At 32.4% G+C, this 14,455-nt stretch overlaps 1 long non-coding RNA gene across 1 annotated transcript; it reads right to left on the reverse strand.

Annotated features, from left to right (window-relative positions):
- Window positions 1–998: 998 nt before the first annotated feature.
- Window positions 999–1,912, reverse strand: LOC108469279 (uncharacterized). Its single transcript, XR_001869071.2, has 2 exons — window positions 1,635–1,912; window positions 999–1,328 (listed from the first exon to the last, which is right to left on the reverse strand). It is a non-coding gene; the product is annotated as an uncharacterized LOC108469279 (long non-coding RNA).
- Between the last annotated feature and the right edge of the window lie 12,543 nt (window positions 1,913–14,455).

The following is a 14,455-nucleotide window of genomic DNA, read 5'->3' on the forward strand; positions in this document are numbered from 1 at the left end:
AATTGCTTTGTTTCGCCGATGCCAGAGACACCAGCAAATGACGCTAAACTTAAGACCCCAATCCGAACTGTCAATCGCAAAGTAATCAGGTTGGGATAAGTTGGCATAAACCCATTCCTTTATGTTCATTTATCCAGCTCGATGATTCGAACCCAAATGGTAGCAGCAACTACACATTTACACAGAACATGACTAGTGTCTTCCGTTTTTCCATTTTAAAACCATGCCAGTTTTTAAAGAAAGCTCCCAGACACTCGTAAAAGGTTAACACTTGAGTTTCTCCCACTCCACGCTTCTTAAAGAGTTAGATTATTCACATCCTTCATTAGCGAGCGGTTAGACAAACAAACAGTGCAAGAAACAACTTTGGCCTAAAATTCTTTAAGCATATTATTTGCCTTCATCATACACCTGGCCACGTTAAAGAATAATTTTATTTTCCTTTTTCTACACTATTTGTTGTGGCAATCTAGGTACCATTAAAGGATGACAAATTTTATATAATTTACAAAAGTCATTGACTTCATTAGAAGTGAATTTTTCTCGGACCTTAAAAGTCTTTATCATATACCCATTCTCTTTTTCTACAAGAATTTCAAAATTTTTAAATGCTATAAATGATTCATATTTTTGCTTCAATAAGTAAACCCAAGTCTTCCTACTAATCAATGAATAGGAATAACTTTTTTTTTACCAAATGATGATGGATTGATTGGTTTACACATATCGCCTCACATAATTGATTAGGATGGTTAATGGTCGACATACATTTAACTATTTTCCTTTTTTCAAGAATTTAGACTACTCAAATTCAATGGTTGAATTTCATGTGCCAACACGAAGATTCATTCTTGACGCTAGCCTTTAAGTACTTTGCTCCAATTGTCTTGAGATTCAATATAAAAAATCTTATTATTTGGCATGGATGTTTCAACAATTAAGTTAACGTTTTGATCTCTTAGTTAAAGACTATAATAGACTCAATCTATCCGGGCCCGTTATAAAAAACAAAAAATATTAATAAAACCAAAATAATAAAAGTACATAGTCCATCATTACAAACCAATAGCCCAAACTCGAGACCCAAATTGAAACCCAAAATAAAACCCAAATCAATTGGCCTAGACTCTAAACCCAACTGATGACCCTAACAATTAAACCCTAAGACCCAAAAATAATTAAAATTACAGCCCAAAATAAAATAGGCCCGCTTGGCCCAACGCACTAGGAGGTCCTGGAAACCCTCACACCGCAGCTCGCATGCACGGCTTTCTCCGCGCCTCCATGCCCTCCACGTTGGTCCTCTAGTTGGACACGCCTACAACAAACTAACAACCACAACAAATAACAGCAAGGATAATCAACAGCAGAGAAATAACAGAAAAGAAAAAATTATTATTTTGTAGTTTCATTTCTTTTCATTTTTTGTTTCGGCTATATAAAGCCGATTGTAAACATTATATTGGGACTTTTTTTTACGCTCACATACTGAATACAAAGCAATCAGAAATTCAAGGTGATCTGAGATTTCAATTTCTTCCTTTAGATTTCGGATCTCACTTCTTTTCCGAGTGTTTTTTAGTTTTTCTTTCTTTTCTTTCGCATGAAGAAAATAAATAGAGGATAATACTTACCTCTAGCCTCTCATCGTAGGAACTATCCCCTTCTGCGCGTGGTCGGCCACCAAGTTTGATGGTGGTGCGGCGACGTTTAATCATCGCCCCTAGGTTGAGGCCAAAACCCTAGCAAAAGGGATAAAAAAAATGGGGGTGTTAGGGATTTGTTTAGTTTCTTGTAGAAAATGGCAGATTGCCATTCAAATGGATTTTTTTTTTTAGTTTTAATAACAAATAAAACGGAGCCGTTTAGTCTTTGGAACCCAGGTGTCGAAACGGCATCATTTTGTGCTGACTCATGCGTGAACCGACCTTGCCCGGGGAGGATCAGTACGTTTAGTTGCTTTGGGTGAATTGCGCATTTGGTCCCTTCCTATTTTGCTGTCATCTGATTAAGTCCTATTATATTTCTTTTGTATTTTTTAAATTTTCCTGAAATTTATACGCTGTTTTAATTTAATCCATTCTTAAACGATGCGTTCAGGGGTTTGGGACAATTGCGTTTTTAATCCCCATTGGTTTGCTCGCGTCGTATTTTGGTCCTCAATGTTGTTTTAATAGCTTTATTTGTTTGTAAATTGTTCTTTTGATTTTATTTTTATTTCAATTGAGTATTTTTATTTCAGTTTATGTTTTTTTCTGTTCTTTGTAATTCTTTTATTTTTAAATTTATTTATTATTCATCTTTTAGAGATTGTTTTAACATATTTTCTTGAATTATTTTACTGTTTTTGCATTGTTCTAGTTTGTTATTTTATACTTTCATTTATATATTTTTTAGTTGTTTTATTTTACAATTTATTTATTTTAAAATCCTTTTTATATATTTCTATGTTTTAAAGATTTATATGATATTTAATTTAATACTATTATACATACATATACATAATTTATATTAAATTATTTTCATTCTAAGTATATATTATTAATTTCATATTATTTTATGTAAATATTTTCTTTTAAATCTATTTACGTATATATATATATATATATACATATATTCTTTTAAATCTATTTATGTATAATTTGTTTCTTTTAAGGACTCTATTTTAAATTATATATTTCATTTATTTTAAACACTTTCATATATTAGTATTTATATATATTATTTATATTAAGTTTTTCATTTCATTTATATTATCAGTTTTAAATCGATATGTTTTGTTTTAAATTATTTTGTATATTATTTATTTCAAATTTCTTCTTACATAATATCTATTTGAAAAATCATTTATGTATTATTATGTTTATTTTATTTCTTTATAAAACCTATTTCAAACTCTCTCGTATATGGCTTATTTTAATTTTTATACATTTCATCTTTTTAAATCGTTTTTATATTGTGTTGATTTCAAATTTTTCTTCTATCACATTATTATTTTAATTTTATTCATCCACATTTAAAGGATTGTTACGTTTTTTAATTTAATTTGTTTTATTAGTTATATTTTTAGGATTACATTAATATTTGATTATTAATTTTAGTTTTAAAAAGGATTGTGAGATTATTGTTATTGTGTATTTCGAATTGTATGTTCGTATTGTAATCATTGCCATTCATTTGTATAATGTTGAACTCACATATTATTTCACACTCGATACTATGCTAATGTTTCTTATTATTGCATCGTGATTCAAATTCTAGTGATTTGTCCAAAATTGATCATTTCATTTTTATTTCAAGCAAACTAAATAAGCGTATCTCAAGCCCGTTTTTATAATCGCTCTTATTTGAAAGTTTCTCAAAAACCAGGCAATATTTCGTGTTTGGAAATTTAAGAAATCGTGCCCTAATGTGCTGGGTTTCGATTTTTTGTTTGACCAAATAACTAAATATCCTTTAGTTGCATGTTTTGGAAATCATGAGAGGATCTCGGTTTTTGAGGGACTTAAAATGTCGTATCCTAACGTACTGGATATGGTATTTTATTCCTTTGGAACGAGTGAATCTTAAATTTCAACTCAAGTTATTCAAACACTCTTTGAAAGGGAGTGTATTTTAAAACTTTTCAAAATTTTCGACATTAGGACATTAGTTAATCAATCTGGTACCAATTTTGGGCGTTACGAGGGTGCTAATCCTTCCTCGTACCTTACCGAATCCCGAACCCGTTTTCTTGAATATATTAGGCCAAAATTGATTTTTTTTAATAAAACAAAATGTTTTATAAGGTGATCCGATCACACCTAAACAAAAAGGATTTGTGGCGACTCCATTTTCTTTTTAAAGTTGATCCCTGTTTTTTTCAAAATTAAAAATGGTTTCGACAAAGACAACAATTTTTCATGTGAATTCCATAACCTTTCTCAAGGAGCTGTTCTAAACTCAAAATGCTACTTTTTAACTTGGAAAGATAGTAAAAATTGTTCATAAGGCTATGGCTATCGTCTTTTGGAGAAATTGGAATGGTGTTGTTCTTTCAATTTGGACTTTCTAAGAGTCTCCAAATGATACATTACCTCTAATCCAAGGATGAAGCCAGAATTGTTGATAAGGTGGGCTGCAATATTTTTATAAAATATACATGGTCAAAGTAGACTTGGCTCATACGGACTAGGTTTACTTTTAACAAGATATTTTTAAATTCAGGACAATCTTAATTACCAAAATTTAGGGAAGACAAAATAAGTTAAATGCTCAATTTGTATTAGATAGTATAATTATTTAACTTTATTTTTACCTAATTAATATTTAGATACGATTTGTACTTAGATATTGCAAATATTAAACTTTATGTTTACCAAATTAATAATTAGATACTACTTTATATTAGTTTAAAATTAAACTAAAAATGTTACTAAATTTATCATTAAAAAATATAAGATTTATAAAGGAAATCAAATTTAAAAACTTTGGGGGTCAAACACAAATTTATCTTTTTTCAAACACTAATTATAATATCAAATTAAAAATTAAAACTTAAAGGGCCTTCAAAAGTAATTTTACAAAATTTAGGGGAGAACACAAATTTTTCCTTTTTTTAAGCACTAATTATAATATCAAAATAAAAAATTAAAACTTAAAAGGCATTCAAAGTAATTTTACAAAATAGAAGGGGGTCGTGCCCTTGCCAACCCCCCTTAAATTTGCCTATGCTCTAATCATCTCTTCAAGCTCTAAATAGGTCTCTTGGTATCCACACATGTGATTGCTTGCTCCATTGTCAAGATACCATATGATTTCATTATCCTTTTCTTCATTTTTAAGTGTTGGAAAAAAATGTTGGTTGTTCCAGATCTTGCTTATCTTTAATGAAATTGACTTTTTTTTCTTTGTTTTTATAAGGTTCATTTCAGCACTCCCAAGAAAAATGGTCAAATTATGGCAATTGTAGCATTCAACATTAGACTTGTCACACCTTTTTTGTTTAATCTCAAATAATACCTCTTCCTCCTCCCTTTATTTTTTCACTATTTCTAGTTGATGGGCTTCTATTATCATTGTCACTATTATCATTATCACCCCTTTCATATCCTCCTTAACCAAAACCATATCCTTGCCTTTTTCCTTGACCTCAACCTCGACCTCTTTGGTTTTTTCCTTTTCGGTTATCTTTTAAAGGTACCTTGGCTTTGAGAACTTACTCTAAGGACTCATCTTGCCTCTTGGATTTACCTTCTTATGCTTGTAACTCACCTATTACTTGTTCAATTGTCATAGAGTTTAAATCTTTTTATTCAATGATACAAACCACATAATCAAATTTTGGAATCAAAGAATAAAGAATCTTTTTAATCACATTAATGTCTTCTAAATTTTATCTATATCTTTTCATTTGATTCACAATAGGCAACACCCTTGAATAATAATCTAAAATTGACTCAGATTCTTTCATTCTCAAAGTTTCAAATTCACCTCATAATGCTTGGAATCGAATCTATTTCTCTTTGTCGACTCTTTGGAAACTTTTCAAAATATCCCAAGCTTTTTTAGTGGTGATATCATTAACCACTTTCACAAACATCAATTCATTCAAACATTGATGGATAAGAGTAAGGGCTTATTTATCATTCTTCCTTATCTTTGTTAAAGTATCCTTCTCATGTTGCAATAATAATGCCTTATTTTTAGGATGATCATAACCAATTTTGTACGAACTCCCAAACATTTTGTAAGCCAAGTTGTAATAGCCTAAATTTTCAGTGGTGTCGGAACAGTGATTCGAGATCACTAAATCCGAAAAATGAGTAGAAAATATTAATAATTTAGTGAATATAAGTTAAGTGTGAAGTTAGGAAAATTTTTGAAATAGCGAATAGTTTACTAGAAATAAAAATTAAATTAGAATTGGAAACGAGATATCGAGAGTTTGAAATTTTTTAAAACGAGCCATAAATATTTTTATAAATATTTATGGAGTGTTAATAAGTTAGTATTAAAGTTTCGTCAAGAAATTTTAAAGTTTCGATAGTTAATTGAATAAAAAGGATTAAATTGTAACAAATGTAAAATTATGGGAAATGATTAAATAGCTTAAATGATAAAAGAAAGAGGGTTTAAAAGACAAATAGAGCCAAGGTCTATTTGGGCTGGACGGCAAGGTGCATGAAATCAGCAGGAAAATTGATGAATTAAGGGTAAAATTGGAATATTGCAAAATTTACTTAATAAACTCGGATTAAAGTGGAATTATCTAGAATTCTCATTATTTTTCTGCATTCTCATCAGAAAAAACACCATAGAAGGGTTTTCTTAAGCTGGTTTTTCATATTTTTACTGCAAGTAAGTTCAATTCTTGATTATTTCTTGAAATTTTTGTGTTTTTATGACTTTTACAACTAGGTCCACTTGTTGAATTCATTAGTTTTTGATTCTATGAAAGAAATTGGAAGTTGTTATGAATATGTGTTGGAAGTATATGATGATTTAGCATGGAATTAGAGTTTTAAATTGTTTATATGCTGATTTTATTGAAAGAATTGAATAGAAAGTGAATGTTTGGGACCTAATGGTGAAAAAGTTTGAAGTTAGGGTTTTATGTGGAAATTATGAATTTAAATAATTGTGAAATAACTTATAATATCTAGGTAAAGCATTAATTGGGAAAAATTATCTTCATTGTGGGATTAATTGAGTAAGGACTGAATTGTATGAACAGTGAAATTTGGGGCAAAAACTGAAATCAACATTTGCACTAAAACAGTTTTGGACAGCAACAGTAGTCTAACTTTTAAAAATCACCATAAATTTTAGAAATTGAATTAGAAGATGAAAAAAATATGAAATTAAATCTTATTGAGTCTAGTTTCTCATAGAAGAAACGGTGTAAGCAACGAAATTGTAGATCATGAGTTATAATAGATTTTGTGAGACAATGTCAGAATGATTTCGGGTTCCCCTATTCTGAATTTGGAAAATCATAAAAAATTGTAGAAACATAATTAGGGGTTTAAATTTATATTTTTAAAATCCTTAATGAGTCTATTTTTAATAGAAACAAACATGGACATCATCCAAATTCTGTATGAAGAGATAATTAATTTTTAGTGAAGAAGGGTCGGAATTGTCAGACAGCAGAACAGGGGTGACTTTAAAGAATAAACTGTACTTATTGGCTAAACCAAAAATTCTAAAAATTTTATGATAAGAAGATATATGAGTCTAGTTTCAGGTAAAATTAGCCGATCCTAATTTGGAGTTCTGTAGCTAAAGATAAAAATAATTTAGTGACTATGGCATCGATAGACAGCATTGGAATATACATAAGTAATCAATTAAATTATAGATAATATTACTTATAAGCGGGTTGAAGATGAAGTCAATACTGATAAGTGAATGATTTTCCAATGATAGATCGAGAACCCGAAGCAAGTCGAGGAAAAGAAAAAGTAGCTGATTAGTCCCTGAACTTTCACAAATTTTACAAATCGACCCAGGTAAGTTCATATGGTTGAAGTTTAATGATTATATGTAAATTTTATGAATTATATAATGTATGATGAAATATATTTATTGATGAATAGAGAATAAAATAACAACCCGAAAATCAAATAAATGATCAAATTGAGCGAACGTCGGATTTGAGTACTTCGATCGATGACAAGTGATAAGTGGTAGCCTCGCCATTACACTTATCGATCGGTGATAAGTGACAAGTGATAAGTGGTAGCTTTAGCTACACTTATCCGATCGATGATAAGTGATAAATGTAATCGAGTAAAACCGTAAGGTGACTATGACTTCAAAAAGTGATAAGTGATCATACGCAAGACCATAGTTATACTATGGTAAAGTGAAAGTGAAGTACTCAATTTTCCGTAACCGTTCCCTAATTTGGTTGAAGAATGATATGTGACAAACGGGCCCAAAAGAATTAAAGGAAATGGATGAGTGGTAGTAAGTTTATACAAGGGAACTCACCAATGACTGTGGTTGACAGGTGAACTTAATAGTTGTGTATATTGTATAAGTGTATAAATATTTGGTAAGATTTATGTTTTATGCCTATGAACTTACTAAGCTTCTTTAAGCTTACTTGAATGTATTCAATGTCTCTTGTAGATTGACGTGGAAAAATACGGAGGATCGGATCAACACAGATGATCACACTATCCAGATTATCTCCGGTAGCTTTTGTAAATTTCCTTTTTGATTTATATGGCATGTATAAGGTTTGATGATTATATAAATACTAAGACTTGTTTAATGAATATACATTAAAGTAAAGAATGATGAATATGTTAAATAGTATAATTATAATAGTAATATAATTTGGTATCAAATTGATTGAAATGAATTGGTTGGTTGGATTGGTCTCGGTTTTAAAATTTGCGGAAAGGTTAGATATTTAAAAAGGGGTTATATTGAGCAAAAAAAAAACTTTGGGATTTTGCGAAAAATTCCCTATGGTTCGATTTAATTCTGGTTTGGTCTCGAAGTATGTTTTGGGCTTTGGAGGCCATCTAAAGGACGTCATGACATGTTTTAGTAAATGAATAGTATTTAACTCGTATTAATAGAAAATTAATTCGATAAACTCCGGTAATGCCTCCTACCCTATTCCAGCGACGAATACGGGTAAGGGGTGTTACATTTAGTGGTATCAGAGCCCGATTTAGCCGGTTCTCGGAACATGTGTTATGTGTAAAGTGTTTAGAAATACATGCCATATAAATCTGTGATAGTGTGATGTGTATGATCCGATCTAATCTTTGTCATTTTTATAGATATTCTCCGATTATAAAGATGTCAGATAGACCTGAACGCACTGAACAGGAGGAAGCTAATAGTAGAGTGCAGACTTCTGAACAAGGAACAAGTAGTGATATTCCAATTTCTATGATGCGAGAGCGAGAACTTAAAAATATGATTTATGGAGTTACGAATCAGTGGTATAAGGAGATGGTACAAGAAAAAAGTTAGGCTCAACCACCTCCTCCCCTACTGCACCACCTGTGGTACCTCCGGTTGCTCCTCCACCTCCTTCAATAATTGAAACTAGTAAACATTCTCCAATTGAAAAGCTTAGGAAGTTTGGAGCTGAGGAATTTCGAGGGAGATCAGATGATGACCCTTTAAAAGCTGAGTATTGGCTACAGAGTTTGGTAAGAATTTTTAAACAGCTGGCTTGTTCTTCAGAGGATTATCTACGATGTGCTGCCTCATTTTAAAAGAAGAAGCATATAACTGGTGGGAAATTGTGGAAGCTGTAGTACCTGCAGAGAAGCTTACTTAGGAATTTTTCCAGAATGAGTTTAAAAAGAAATATGTGGGGAAAAGATATCTAGACAAGAAAAAGAGAGAATTTCTTGATCTACGGCAGGGAAATAAGTCAGTGGCTGAATACGAAAGAGAATTTGTCTACCTCAGCAAATATGCTCGAGACATTGTACCTACTGAAGAAGAAATGTGTATCAAATTTGAAGAAAGGTTAAATGATGAGATTAGAATGATGATTGGGGCTAATGAAATACGAGAGTTTGTTGTTCAGTCAGACCGTGCTCAAAAGCTCGAAGAAGTATATAACAGAAAAATACAGTGAGATCGGAAAAATAAAGAGTCATTTAAAAGAGGTGCTTCTAAGTCATTTTCAGATTTACCGGTGAAGAAATATAGAGAAGAAATTAGTCGAACTACATCCGTGCAGGGAAGATTGCGTAGAGGTAGATCAAGACAATCTGATTTCAGGGTATTTGATAGACCTGCAGCAAGTGTGAGCAGTGTTCAGAATACTCCCCGGCCTAAGTGTCAATATTGTGGAAGACATCATTTCGGTGAATGCAGGACTAAGATGGGGGCTTGTTATAAATGTGGGGCTACTGATCATCTTATTCAAGATTGTCCCCAACTGCAAAAAGATGAAGTGGATCAGAAAGAGATACAGAAAACCACTCCCCAAAGAAGTAGACGTTCGGGCCAGAGCAGTGCTACAGGGGCTACCCGTTCGAGTATGAGAGAACCAGTTAGTCAATCAGAGAATAGAGCACCAGCACGTACCTATGCCATTCGAGCAAGGGAAGAGGCTACGGCTCCTGATGTAATTGCTGGTATTTTCTATCTTTATGATGTTACTGTTTATGCATTAATAGACCCTGGGTCTACTCATTCATATATTTGCACTATGCTAGCATCTGAAAAGAAATTATCTGTTGAGTCCACTAATTATGATGTACAAGCCACTAATCCATTAGATCAAAGTGTGATGGTTAATTTAATATGTCGTAATTGTCCACTGAAAGTGAAAAGTTGTGAATTCCCTGCTGATTTGATGTTGTTACCCTTTCGGGAATTTGATATTATTCTGGGGATGGATTGGTTAACAAAACATGACGCTGTAGTGAACCGTCGGGAGAAACGGATTGATTTGAAAAATCAGACAGGAGAAATGATTTCGGCTGAGTTTGGAAATATGAATGATAATGTCTGAATTATTTCAGCCTTTTCAGCTCAAAAGCTAATACAAAAGGGTAATGAAGCATATTTAGCTTATATTCTTGATATTCGGGATTCTGAGTCAAAGTTGAAACAGTTGCCAGTTGCTAATGAATTTGATGATATGTTTCCTGAGGAATTACCGGGTTTACCGCCAGATCGTGAAGTTGAGTTTGTGATTGATGTGATCCCGGGAACAGCTCCAATATCCATAACACCATACAGAATGGCACCGACGGAATTAAAAGAGTTGAAGAATCAGTTGCAAGAATTGTTAGATAAAGGGTTTATTAGACCGAGTACATCTCCTTGGGGTGCACCTGTTTTGTTTGTGAAAAAGAAAGATGGTTCGTTGAGATTGTGTAAGATTACAGACAGTTAAATAAGGTTACAATCAAGAACAAATATCCTTTGCCCCGCATTGATGATTTGTTCGATCAATTGAATGGTGCTGCTGTGTTTTCAAAAATAGATTTTCGATCTAGGTATTATCAGCTAAAAGTTAAAGAATGCGACGTGCCAAAAATTGCCTTCAGAACTCGGTATGGTCATTATGAGTTTCTGGTAATGCCATTTGGTTTAACTAATGCTCCTACTGCATTTATGGACTTGATGAATCAGATTTTTCAACCTTATTTGGATAGATTCGTGGTTGTATTTATTGATGATATACTGATCTATTCGAAGACCGAGCCTGATCATGCACAACACTTGAGAAGTGTGTTACAGACTTTGAGAGAGAAGCAGTTGTATGCAAAGTTCAATAAGTGTGAATTTTGGCTACATGAGGTTGGATTTCTGGGTCATATTGTTTCAGCTGAAGGAATTCGAGTAGATCCAAATAAAGTGTCAGCAGTGGTGAATTGGAAAACTCCAAAGAATGTAATGTATGCGAGTTTCGGATTAGCGGGATACTATCGCCGATTTGTTAAAAATTTTTCAATGATTGCCTTGCCGATGACTCGACTACTTGTAAGAATGTTGAATTTGTATGGTCGAAGAGTGCCAACAAAGTTTTGACCATTGAAGAAGATGTTGATGAAGCTCCAGTGTTAACTCGCATGTAATCGGTATACCATATGTTGTGTATAGTGATGCATCTTTAAATGGTTTGGGTTGTGTTTTAATGCGATCGAGGAAAGTAGTGGCATATGCTTCTCGGCAATTAAAACCACACGAAAAAATTACCCTACTCATGATTTGGAGTTGGCCGCGATTGTGTTTGCTTTAAAAATCTGGAGACATTATTTATATGGGGAAAAATGTTATGTGTATACCGATCACAAAAGTCTGAAATATTTGATGACACAGAAAGAGCTAAACTTGAGGTAGAGACGATGGCTCGAACTATTGAAAGATTATGATCTTGTTATTGATTATCACTCGGGGAAAGCTAATGTGGTCACTGATGCACTTAGCCGAAAATCATCATTTTTTGCACTTCGAGCAGTGAATATTCATTTGTCTGTTAATGAAGATGGTTCAGTATTAGCAGAATTGAAAGAAAAATCTACATTCCTTCAACGGATCCATGAATTATAGAGTGATGATCCGAAACTAGTACTGAAACGACAAACGGTTCAGGATAATTTGAGTTCAGAATATAGCGTTGATGATGGTGGTATGTTGCGTTATCGTAATAGAATTTGTGTTCAATAATTCGAATTGAAAATGATATTCTTGTCAAGCTCATAATAGTAAGTATTCTATTCATCCGGGTAGTACAAAAATGTATTGCGATTTAAAAAGAATGTACTGGTGGCCTGGTATGAAACGAGAGATTTGTGAATTTGTTGCAAAATGTCTAATTTGTCAGCAAGTGAAAGCAGAGCGTCAAGTACCAACGGGTTTATTACAACCTATTATGATTCCTGAATGGAAGTGGGAACACATTACGATGGATTTTGTATCAGGATTGCCTGTGACTCCGAAAAAGAAAGATTCAATCTGGGTTATCGTTGATAGATTGACAAAGTCGGCACATTTTATTCCAGTCAGATTAAATTTTTCATTGGAGAAGTTAGCGGAATTGTATATTTCTGAGATTGTGAGATTACATAGAGTTCTAGTATTTATTATTTCGGATCGGGATCCGAGATTTACTTCGAGATTTTAGAGTAAATTACAGGAGGCTTTGGGCACTAAATTAAATTTCAGCACAGCTTTTCATCCTCAGACAGACGGGCAGTCAGAGCGAGTGATTCAGATTTTAGAAGATATGTTAAAGTGTTGTGTACTTGAGTTTTGAGGCATTTGGGAAAGGTATTTACCTTTAGTCGAATTTGCTTATAATAATAGTTATCAAACTAGTATTAAAATGACACCATTTGAAGCTTTGTATGGAAGAAAGTGTAGAACTCCATTATATTGGTCTGAATTAAGTGAACGGAAACTAATAGGAGTGGACTTGATTCGGAAAACCGAAAAAAAAGTTCGTATTATTCGAGATTGTTTAGAAGCTGCCTCCGATCGGCACAAATCATATGCAAATTTGAAGAGAAGAGATATAGAGTTTAATGTGGGTGATCGTGTATTCTTGAAAGTGTCACCGTGGAAGAAAGTTTTGCGGTTCGGTAGAAAAGGAAAACTCAGCCCACGATTTATCGGGCCATATGAAATCATTGAAAGAATCGGTCAGGTAGCTTATAGATTGGCTTTGCCCTCGGAGCTTGAAAAGATTCATAACGTATTTCATGTGTCTATGTTGAGACGGTACAGATCAGATCCATCACATGTAATTCCTCATACAGAAATAGAGCTCCAACCCGACATGACTTATTCAGAAGAACCGGTGAAAATTCTAGCTTGGGAAATTAAAGAGTTAAGGAACAAACGGGTACCGTTAGTAAAAGTGTTGTGGCATCGACATGGTGTGGAGGAGGCAACCTGGGAAACAGAGGAATCAATGAAATCACAATATCCAAACCTATTTTCAGGTAACAAATTTCGAGGACGAAATTTCTTAAGAAGGGGAGAATTGTAATAGCCTAAATTTTCAGTGGTGTCGGAACAGTAATTCAAGATCACTAAATCCAAAAAATGAGTAGAAAATATTAATAATTTAGTGAATATAAGTTAAGTGTGAAGTTAGGAAAATTTTTGAAATAGCGAATAGTGTACTAGAAATAAAAATTAAATTAGAATTGGAAACGAGATATCGAGAGTTTGAAAATTTTTAAAACGAGCCATAAATATTTTTATAAATGTTTATGGAGTGTTAATAAGTTAGTATTAAAGTTTCGTCAAGAAATTTTAAAGTTTCGATAGTTAATTGAATAAAAAGGATTAAATTGTAACAAATGTAAAATTATGGGAAATGATTAAATAGCTTAAATGATAAACGAAAGAGGGTTTAAAAGACAAATAGAGCCAAGGTCTATTTGGGCTGGACGGCAAGGTGCACGAAATCAGCAGGAAAATTGATGAATTAAGGGAAAAATTGGAATATTGCAAAATTTACTTAATAAACTCGGATTAAAGTGGAATTATCTAGAATTCTCATTATTTTTCTGCATTCTCATCAGAAAAAACACCATAGAAGGGTTTTCTTAAGCTGGTTTTTCATATTTTTACTGCAAGTAAGTTCAATTCTTGATTATTTCTTGAATTTTTTGTGTTTTTATGACTTTTACAACTAGGTCCACTTGTTGAATTCATTAGTTTTTGATTCTATGAAAGAAATTGGAAGTTGTTATGAATATGTGTTGGAAGTATATGATGATTTAGCATGGAATTAGAGTTTTAAATTGTTTATATGCTGATTTTACTGAAAGAATTGAATAGAAAGTGAATGTTTGGGACCTAATGGTGAAAGAGTTTGAAGTTAGGGTTTTATGTGGAAATTATGAATTTAAATAATTGTGAAATAACTTATAATATCTAGGTAAAGCATTAATTGGAAAAATTATCTTCATTGTGGGATTATTTGAGTAAGGACTGAATTGTATGAACTGTGAAATTTGGGGCA

This window comes from Gossypium arboreum, chromosome 8, assembly GCF_025698485.1.
Source record: "Gossypium arboreum isolate Shixiya-1 chromosome 8, ASM2569848v2, whole genome shotgun sequence".
Lineage (NCBI taxonomy): Eukaryota > Viridiplantae > Streptophyta > Magnoliopsida > Malvales > Malvaceae > Gossypium > Gossypium arboreum.